The following is a 10,633-nucleotide window of genomic DNA, read 5'->3' as shown; positions in this document are numbered from 1 at the left end:
TCAATACATCTGAAAGGAAACTATTCCATTGCCTCGTCTATTATGACAAGATTAAAGTATCTACTATTGCAAGTCAACACTCAGTTCAGTTTCTATTCTGATCGGCCTTCGAGTATTACCCTCTGGTATCTCGAGAATACCACGGAACTACATAACTTCTTATGAGTTCTTCATCAACTAATATTCTTGCCGATTCCATTTTTCCAACGGATTTTGAGTTGTTAGAAGCCCTCAAGGACATCGACAACTGAATCGAGTCTGCTCTGTGATTCAACAACTATTAGTAATCTTCATTGCTTGCGAGTTTGTACTCGATTGTGTCATTCCCAGATGATTGATTACATCATCATCGTCAGGCTGACTGCTTGACCATTCTACCTATGTCCTTCATTCCCGGGACACAATCCCGACAGTGCTCTAAGCTTACATCGAACATTCACCATCATATTGTTTGTCTCGAGAGACAACTATAAATCCCAAGATGACATCTTATCTATGTTTATAATAGCCTTTTGCTTCACCATTCCCTTGGCTTGATGTCGTCACCGATTGATTACATCTTCGTGGAGCCTCTCGACAAAATTTGTCATGGTCATCATCAACATTTTGATTCCTTCCAGGGTATCAATCAAATTCATGATGATAAGTACCATCCTCCTCCCATGGTAATTTGAGTTGCCACCGACAACATCTTAATACCTTTCATCACAAACTTGTTCATGTTATGGATGCAATTTGCTTTCCAGCTTGTATTTTGTTCTACCTTGAAGTAGTAATGTCTTGTATGTCAAGGATGTTGTGAAGATTGCTCTGCCTCTTAAGAATTCTTGGTATAGTGATACTTCTCGCCATCAACATTCTTTTCTTTGCCCCGTGTTGAGTGAACTCGGTTGTGAGAATTTAATATCTCTAGCAACCCTATTGCTTAAAAGTTAATGGACAATAATTCCAATTTGGTGTGCTGGTTGCTAAATTGCCATTCTGACGTTGGTCGTGCGACCCAGCCCGTATTTCAAGTGCACCTTTCATTCAATGTTTAACTGTGGATGTTTCCTTCAATCATACATCATTATATTATACCATTTGATCTGACAAATATTATCTCCTTGTTCACATAATTGTGGAAATCCATCTTGTTGGAATTCTCGGTAAATTGTCGCAGAGTCCATCAGCCACATCCTCGGCTTCTCCTTGGTCTCTTATTTCAGAACTTGCTTCCATAGTTCATTTTCCCGAGAATCTTGCAATGCCATCTCATCAAATTAAGTTGCGCCTTTTTCTTGTCAGGCATCCTAAGTCTGAGGTACCCTGACGCCAATCGACTCTGAACCTCGATCAGATATGATGGTTGGAATATATTTCCAAGAGTTATAACATTGGTCTTTTATATGACCCGGTAAGATGATGTCATGCCTAGCACACCTAGCCGTAGGACCTATTGTTATAGTTCCTTTTTTCTAGCAAGGTTAGCAGTTCTTTGATGAGGAAATCGTAAGACATATTCTATAAGTTGTTCCTGATGGATCCTTTGTGCATCCAAATTCTAACCCTTACTTGATGACCATGTCAATGCTATCTCGAAGCATGTTGTGGTACTCTGATCATCGATAAGAACATTTGAAGCACCATTGATAAATTTCCTTCATCAATTATTCATACACTGTTGTTTGGGTAATGTCACGAACTTCCTCTCCCCTTACCTAAATGGGTTTCTACATTATACCATGTCATGGATATCATGCTCTGCTTGTCCTTGGGAAGGATATACCCCTGAAATATGTGTTTAAACACATTTTTCTTTCCATTTTTTTATTAAATCTGATAGACACTTTTCCCTTTCCATTGGTTGGATTAAACCCTTACTGCGATCTATATGATATAAGCAGTGATAATTCCCTGCTTGTGCAAACACCTCGGTGTACAACTTTGTCAGTAAGACCCTGTTACTATTGTTGATGACATTCCGGTAACCACCGATGGACGAGAACTTTGCCTATTGGTCCGCCTCGTTTCAACGAGCAGGAAAAAGGTTCTCTTCGCCCATCGCCTTTGGTATCGATGTTGTTGCTGACATAACTGACAGGCTACCCTCTGACATGCCTTGCTTACATGATCGTGTAAGACGTCATCGCCTTCCTACTTTTAACCCACATGGTGGGCCCATAACCCACAGTTCCACATGATCAAAACCTGACTGTCTTGTTCCCAAGATTGTTCCTCGCGTGTGGTCTCGTATGTAATTCACGAGCTACCTTTCGAGAGATCATCAATTCTGATATGAAACACAATACTTATTCCCGTTGCTCTAAACCCCTTTCACACTCTGTTTCCGACAACGAACGATTGTCTATCCGCTTGAAACTTCTTATGGTACCTTCGAACTTTACTCTCGATGTGTTTTAATTTTTCAACTCGAGAGGTACTCATATGCTCATTCATGGGTTAATCCCAGATTATTACCCTTATAGCATTCTGTCATTGCTGATCTGCCCCATTACCTATTTGTAAGTACGAAGGAACCCCCGAAGAAAGGATGACGACTTCATAATGATGACTTGAAGCAGTGGAATGAAGACATCAATGTAATGGATCGATCTCTTCGAGAAGACCAGCCAAGATTGGGAAGATCCGTTAGAATTTCGTAACCACACCTTTCCCCTTACTCTACCTCTTAAATCTCGGGACGAGATTTCTCGTAGTGGAGGAGATTTGTAACACTCCGATAATCATGCTACACTAACCACCTGCTAATGACTGCCAAGTCATCACAATTATTTTGTTAATCATCACTTTGTTCCAATGAAACCCAAATTCAAATTTAAATTGCAAGACAAAATTTTATTTCTTCAAACAGTAAAACAAAAATGTCCGTTGTGTTGAAAATATTCAATAAGAAATTGTGGTGAATTAACCAACCTCATTTGAATTATTAAAATGCCCTTAACAAATTAATAAGTGGTGCAACAGTACATAACCCGGCCATTTCGAATTCTAAAAATAATTATCCTTTTCCAAATATTCTACAGACTTGTGTGTGGCTCAACAATATTGCCCTGGATTTTTGTCTGAAGTTTCACATTTGACTAAATTCATTTGGTCACTCAATTAAAATGAAGAGTAGTAAACAAATAAAGAAAAACAGAAAAGACAAGCTAAAGGAAAATAGAAAAGAGGAGGACCTACTCTACTGGAAGATTTGGCCCATCTAGCACCATAGCAGGCCCAGCCCACGCAGGCCTCCTTCTGCCTCTAGCTACAGGAGGCAGATAGGTCGTGGCGTGCATCCATGGCGCCTTGGCCATGGATGGCCTCCATGTTGCCCTCCCCACGACCTATATAGATGTCGACCGAAACCCTAGAGCACCCCCTTCCTTTCCCCCCTCAACCCCCCTTCGCCCTACCTCTACTAGTCGATTTCGAGCTCGGAAGATCCACGGTGACCGCTGCCTCTCCGTTGATTGACGCGTCCACCAGCCCCTCCGGCGTGCGGGGCACGTCCTGGAGGTCTGTCGCGGTCAACGGCGTCCGTTCCGGCCATATGAGCAAGCAGGGGAGCTGCATACAAGGTGTCATCGTCTTCTTCTTCGTCCGGCCGTTGCAACCACGCCGTCACCAGCACCTCTCTGGTCCTCCTCAGCCTTCCTCGAGCACCTCTTCTGGCTCACGGTGAGCTCCTCTCCCGTTTCGCCTATTTCCCCTGTTTCCCCGATTTGATTCATCGCCTTAGATGTCGCCGCGCAACGCCGCCCTGCCATGGCCGAGTTCCCCGTATGCTCGCCCTCACCATGACCCAGCGCGGCTCCCTTCCTCGCGCCCCGGCCGTGCGCTCGTGCGCCAAGCCCGCGCTGGTCGCGCCCACTGACGCTCGGCCTGTCGCGCGCTGCCGCTTTGCAACTCCCTGTTTTCGCTGCTGCTGTTGCCTGCTTACTGTTGCCCCTGTAGGTCGTCGCCACGAGCGCCACCCCCTGGCTCCCCGCCGCCTAGGGCCCCTCCGATCGGCCGCGCCACCCGCTCTCCCGGCCACCGCGCGACCTGCTGGTCCTGGCCGCCGGTGCCCCGTCGGGTCCGGCCGCTCGCCGCCCCTTGCGCTGTTTGTCGTGCCTGGACGAACCCGCGGCTCGCTGGCTCCCTGTTTTGGGGCCAACCCGATTAGTATTAGGCTTAGTATTAGATTAGGCCTTTTAGTTAATTAGTTAGCTAGCTGTGTGACATGTGGGGCCCTCCTTTTGAAATAAATGTTAAAGCAAATTAAATAGGTTCTATGTATGACAGTTGGGCCCGCTTGCACTATTAAATGGTTGACTAGTCAATCATTGACTGGGTCAACCCAGCCCAGGGGCCCCACACGTCATGGACTGTGGCTGGCTGCCTCGGGGTATAAAAAGTATTGCACTATTTATTTTCGAATTAAAATAAATCCAGAAATTTTAGAAAAATGTTTAAAACTTTGAAAAATCATATAAAATAAACCGTAAATCGGATTAAAATTCTTTGTACATGAAAGTTGCTCAGAATGACGAGGCGAATACGAATAAGCTGTCCATTTTTAAGCCACACATCCCTAGCATAGCGAACACACAACTTTCCCCCTCCGGTTCATCTGTCCGAAAACGCAAAACACCGGGAATACTTTCCCGGATGTTTCCCCCCTTCGCCGGTATCACCTTCCGCTGCGTTAGGGCAAACCTAACACCGCTCATTGTCTTCTCATGCAACATCATTGCATATGTTTGCTTTTATATTTATTGTTTCTTCCCCCTCTTCTCTCGCTAGATACCGAGACCGACGTCGCTGCTACCCAGTACGACTACGGTGTTGACGACCCCTCCTTCTCAGCTGAGCTTCCAGGCAAGCCCCCACTTTGATCACCAGATATCGCCTATTCCTTCTCTCTACTGCTTGCATTAGAGTAGTGTAGCATGTTACTGCTTTCGGTTAATCCTATTCTGCTTCATAGCCTGTCATTGTTGCTACAGTTGTTACCCTTACCTGCAATCCTAAATGCTTAGTATAGGATGCTAGTATTCCATTAGTGGCCATACACTCTTGTCCGTCTGCCATGCTATACTACTGGGCCGTGATCACTTCGGGAGGTGATCACGGGCATATGCTATATACTTTATACTGTTACATTACTTATGATACTGTTCGGAGATGGGGGCTGAAGGGGCAGGTGGCTCCATCCCGGTAGAGGTGGGCCTGGGTTCCCGACGGCCCCCGACTGTTACTTTGTGGCGGAGCGACAGGGCAGGTTGAGACCACCTAGGAGAGAGGTGGGCCTGGCCCTGGTCGGTGTTCGCGGTTACTTTAAAATAACACGCTTAACGAGTTCTTGGTATTTGATCTGAGTCTGGCCACTGGCCTATACGCACTAACCAACTATGCGGGAACAGTTATGGGCACTCGACGTCATGGTATCAGCCGAAGCCTTCTTGACGTCAGCGACTGAGCGGCGCGCGCCGGATTGGAACGTAAGCCTGCTCTTGTATTAAGGGGGCTAGTTCTGCTTCCGGCCGCCCTCTCAACGTGCAAGTGTGCAATGGGAAATGGGCCCAGACCCCTGCGCCATAGGATTTAGACCGGCGTGCTGACCTCTCTGTTGTGCCTAAGTAGGGTTGCGACGTGTTGATCTTTTGAGGCCGGGCATGACCCAGGGAAGTGTGTCCGGCCAAAGGGCATCGAGCGTGTTGGGTAATGTGGTGCACCCCTGCAGGGAAGTTTATCTATTCGAATAGCCGTGATCTTCGGTAACATGACAACTTGGAGTTGTACCTTGACCTTATGACAACTAGAACCGGATACTTAATAAAACACACCCTTCCAAGTGCCAGATATAACCTTGTGATCGCTCTCACACAGGGCGACGAGGGGAGGATCGCCGGGTAGGATTATGCTATGCGATGGTACTTGGTGAACTTACCATCTACTCTTTTCTACATGTTGCAAGATGGAGGTGGCCAGAAGCGTAGTCTTCGACAGGACTAGCTATCCCACTCTTATTCTGGCATTCTGCAGTTCAGTCCACCGATATTGCCCCTTTACACATATACCCATGCATATGCAGTGTAGATCCTTGCTTGCGAGTACTTTGGATGAGTACTCACGGTTGCTTTGCTTCCCCTTTCCCCCTTTCCTTTCTTTCTGGTTGTCGCAACCAGATGCTGGAGCCCAGGAGCCAGACGCCACCCTCGACGACGACTCCTACTACACCGGAGGTGCCTACTAGGCCACTGGCGACGACCAGGAGTAGTTTCGGAGGATCCCAGGCAGGAGGCCTACGCCTCTTTCGATCTGTATCCCAGTTTGTGCTAGCCTTCTTAAGGCAAACTTGTTTAACTTATGTCTGTACTCAGATATTGTTGCTTCCGCTGACTCGTCTATGATCGAGCACTTGTATTCGAGCCCTCGAGGCCCCTTGCTTGTATTATGATGCTTGTATGACTTATTTTATTTTTAGAGTTGTGTTGTGATATCTTCCCGTGAGTCCCTGATCGTGATCATACACATTTGCGTGTAGGATTAGTGTACGATTGAATCGGGGGCGTCACAGCCCAATCGCACTAACGGATATACACCCTTCTTCATGGTGTACGGCGCAGAGGCTATGTTGCCCTGCGACATTATTCATGACTCACCTCGAGTGCGCATGTATGAAGAGAGAGAGGCCGAGCTTGATCGGCAGGACAACTTAGATACCCTAGAGGAGGAGCGCGATGTCTCAAATGCCCGTTCTGCATTTTATCAACAGCAGGCTCGCAGATATCAAAGCTGAAGTGCGGGCCAAGATTATAATGTTGGCGAACATGTTCTATGCTTGCGAGAGAAGAAAAAGGACAAACTCAAGCCCAAGTGGGAGGGTCCCTTTATCATTGACGAAGTTCTCACCGGAGGAGCGTACCGCCTGCGTGATGCATCCGATAATCGCTTAGAGCCGAACCCATGGAACACGGATAGACTCCGAAGATTCTACGCCTAGAGCCGAACTCTTTGTTCGTCTTCTTCTCCCTTTTTTTCATTACCTTTTCCTCTCTTTTCGTTTTTTAGCTTAAAGCTCTCGTGCGGCTAAACCGCGCACCTATGACGTACACATCCTTAAATATGTACACCCGTAATACCTGGGTGCTTCTTGTATAGAAGCTTATTATTATTTTACGGGCATCAAGCTCACCACATATGTGTCTTTTCCTCATATGTACCTTTTCTTTTCCATTATATGCATCGTTATGACTTAAGTTTTGGCCAAGCTGGGTTGCCTGGCTCCTGTGCTTATGCCCTACGTTCCCGTTTGTTCGGCTAGGGCATAAAGGGAGCACCTCTGCGATTGTTACTGCTGGGTCATCTGGATGTGTACCTCAGACTGGGTGAAGTCGAAAGCTAGCGTTCTTAAGGGAATATTCGGTCGGCGAACTAAAGTTGTTTTTACACTCGTTACACTATGAACCCCCGGACGTTACGTATACTGCTATTTGTCAATCACAGTTCGGGCATGCACATTAACGCATGTTCACCCAGGGAAAGGAACCCTTAATGGAACTATTCTCTCTGGAAGATGTTTCTTACAATTGCAATGTAATATAATATAGCTAGCCGGATACAACTTGTCTGTTTAAGAAACTATGACCCCTACGCCTGGTTTCCACGCATACCCCGGTCTATCTTGCCGCTCAGGTATTCGGAAACAATCCGTACATTCGGGTCCAGAGGTCGAAGATAAAAGGTCTGCCATGACAATCGTTTTACATTCCGTCTAGGGACAAATATATCAAGGAAAGTACATAGTCACTTGGACTCAAAAATTTCCTCCTCTATGTCGTCTAACAGGCTGTTGAACTTACAATCCTGTTGAGAATATTTTGCGGCTACTTTTACTTGGTCATATACCAAACTAACAGGAATTTCTTTTCCGTCCGACCCTAGAGGTCCAACCCAGGCCATATGATTTGGATCAAGCTTGGTGTACCGTGTCTTCGCCATGGCCCAGGCCTCCCGCGCACCTTCTTGGTAGGCTGATATCTTCCATAATCGAATACGCCGTCGTGCTCTCTTGAATAGCTCCACGAGCTCCGCCATACTTTCTAGAGGAGAGGCGGATGGCTATAAAGCCTTGGCAACACTCCGCATTGTTTGCCGAGCTCGCTCGTGCATTTGGGACAACTCTTGTAGCAGGTCACCTTGAGATCCGGACATTTCCTCTTCGGGACGGCCAGTCAGTATACCTGCAGACATAAATCTGTCAGTCCCTGTCCTCACCGAATTATATGGAGGCAAGTTCGAAAAGCATACTGAATATGCTGCCTCGTAGCCTCTTATTCTCCTTCACAGAGTCGGCCAGCTGGGCTCGCACATCTTTTAGTTCTTCGCCCAACAGGGTGTTGGAATCCTGCAGCTTATTTTTCTCGTCCCTGACCCGTGTCAGCACACGTTCGCCCGCGGCCAGTTGCCTTTTGGCCTCTTGTTCCCCCGCTTGGGCGACTGGCAGGGCCTCCTTCAGTTGATCTGACGATCCTGCCATGGGGAGTACAAAAAGTTTTAATATTGCTGGTATATGATTATACTTTCTCGATGGAGGGGAACATTACCAGGCAATGCCTTCTTGGATTTCTCCAGTTCGGCGGTAGCAGCAGCTAGCCGGGTCGGACACTTTTCTAGCTCTTGAGACAATAGGTTGTTCTTCTCTGTGAGCACCTGGTTATACAATGATCCTGAAATGAGTTGTATCAACTGCTTTAAGTCTCAAGGGCTACTGGTATATAATTATCAGATTTGTACAAATGTGTACTTACCCACATATCTTTCAAATGTTGGTCTGTGGCTCTGGTAAACCCATCTCGAGCAGCTTGGATGTATGGATCAGCCGAGCTGAAGGTGTTGAATTTCTCTTTTGTAAAGCCGGGGTCGCGAAGAGCGGCTCGCCGGCGCCGATGATTCATGGCGCTTTCCACTTCAGAGTTTGTGACGGATACATCATCCGAATCCTCTGCCGAAGGACAATTCGGCGTCACCCCCGTATCGGCCCTTGCCTTTAAGGTAGTTTCGGGAACCTGACTTGTGGAAGCCCGGCCGGCAGGATCCCTGGACATAGTCTGACAAATGCTTTTCCTGATAAGACACAACGGATAATGTCACAGTTTGTTGTGACTGTCGAGGGCATGATTTAAAAACCATACCTCTTTGATGAAGGCTCTGCTGTGTTGTCGTTCACCTTCCTCTTCGAAGATTTTCTTGGCGTGGGTGCTTCTCTCTTAGGAGATGCCTCTGGCACACGTTGAGGCGTCGGGCGCGTCCCCTTTGGAGCACGAAATAGTGTGGTGGGTGAGGCGTAATGAGGAATCTCTTTTGAAGAAGGTGTCTCTTGATCCCTTACATGCGAGGCAGGGAGGACGCCGGGATAGTTGGCGATGATGGCCACTTCCGTGCCGTCATAGCTCACCTGGTAGAACACTCCATCCTCAAGCTCCACAAATATGTCCGGATCCTCTTTGAATCCGGGGTCAAGGTCCCGGTTGTGATCCTCTGGCTGTGGGGCGCGGCTATGGATCCCCTCGGTAACCTTCCGCCATTCCTGTTACAAATGGATGGGTTAATGTCCATTGAAAGTGACTCAGGGAGAGGATTGAGTAAAGTGGTGGGATTAGAACTCACCCAGCTGGGAGGACTGTACATGGAGAATAAATCTCGACATTTAAGACGAGTGAACTCCTCTTTTTCCCCTTTATACAGTTTGGCCAATATTTTGGCCAAAGCGGCGGGGGTGTCCGGACCCTTCCGACCTCAGCGTGAGGCATCATCTTCCCCATTATACTGCCACATGGGAAGCCCTCTTGATTAGAGTGGCTGGACCCCCCGCACTATGGAAGTCGCCATTACCTCGATTATTGATAATCCGGACTGGGCAAGTGTCTTTATCTTGCCCATCAATTGACGGACTTCCGCGCTATCTTCCTCCCCGAGGCTCCAAGGGCGCCAGCTGTGGCCTTTCTTCAACGGAGCATTTGAAAATTCGGGAAGACCCATTCGAACTGGGTCAGGGAGAGCGACGTCCTCAATATAGAACCATTCTAAGGGCCATTCTTCGGGCGCCTTATTCGGTGAGCCGGATAGGTATCCGGTCCCGGCTATGCGCCATACTTCAGCGCCGCCCACCTCGAATATCAACCCCTCTTGGTTGCGAGGGACGAGGCAGAATAGCTTCCTCCACAACTCAAAGTGGGCTTCACAGCCCAGGAAAAGCTCGCAAAGGGCAACAAAACCCGCGATGTGTAGGACAGCGGCCGGCGTAAGGTTGTACAGTTGGAGGTTGTAATACTCCAGGAGTCCTCGGAGGAAAGGTGGATTGGAAACCCGACGCCTCTCAACAAGTAGGGTACGAAGCATACCCGTTCCCCCCTAGTTGGATTGGGGAAATTTTCCGCCAGAGCTTCGCCTATGAAGGAGGTCAATCCTGCTCGGACAGGGACAATATCTGCGGGGGGAAGGAATCCCTGTGTTTGGAGCTTAATCAACTACTCGTGGGATACCGAACATCTCTCCCAATCGCCTTTTTCGGAGCTGCGAGGGCGGGAGGAAGAACTGGGGACGCTAGTCATGTTGAATGGTTTCCTCTGGCAAGACTCTAAGGATTTTCCGGTGGGTG

The sequence above is a fragment of the Aegilops tauschii genome, chromosome 4, assembly GCF_002575655.3.
Source record: "Aegilops tauschii subsp. strangulata cultivar AL8/78 chromosome 4, Aet v6.0, whole genome shotgun sequence".
Lineage (NCBI taxonomy): Eukaryota > Viridiplantae > Streptophyta > Magnoliopsida > Poales > Poaceae > Aegilops > Aegilops tauschii.
Note: the sequence above shows the minus strand (reverse complement) of the source record.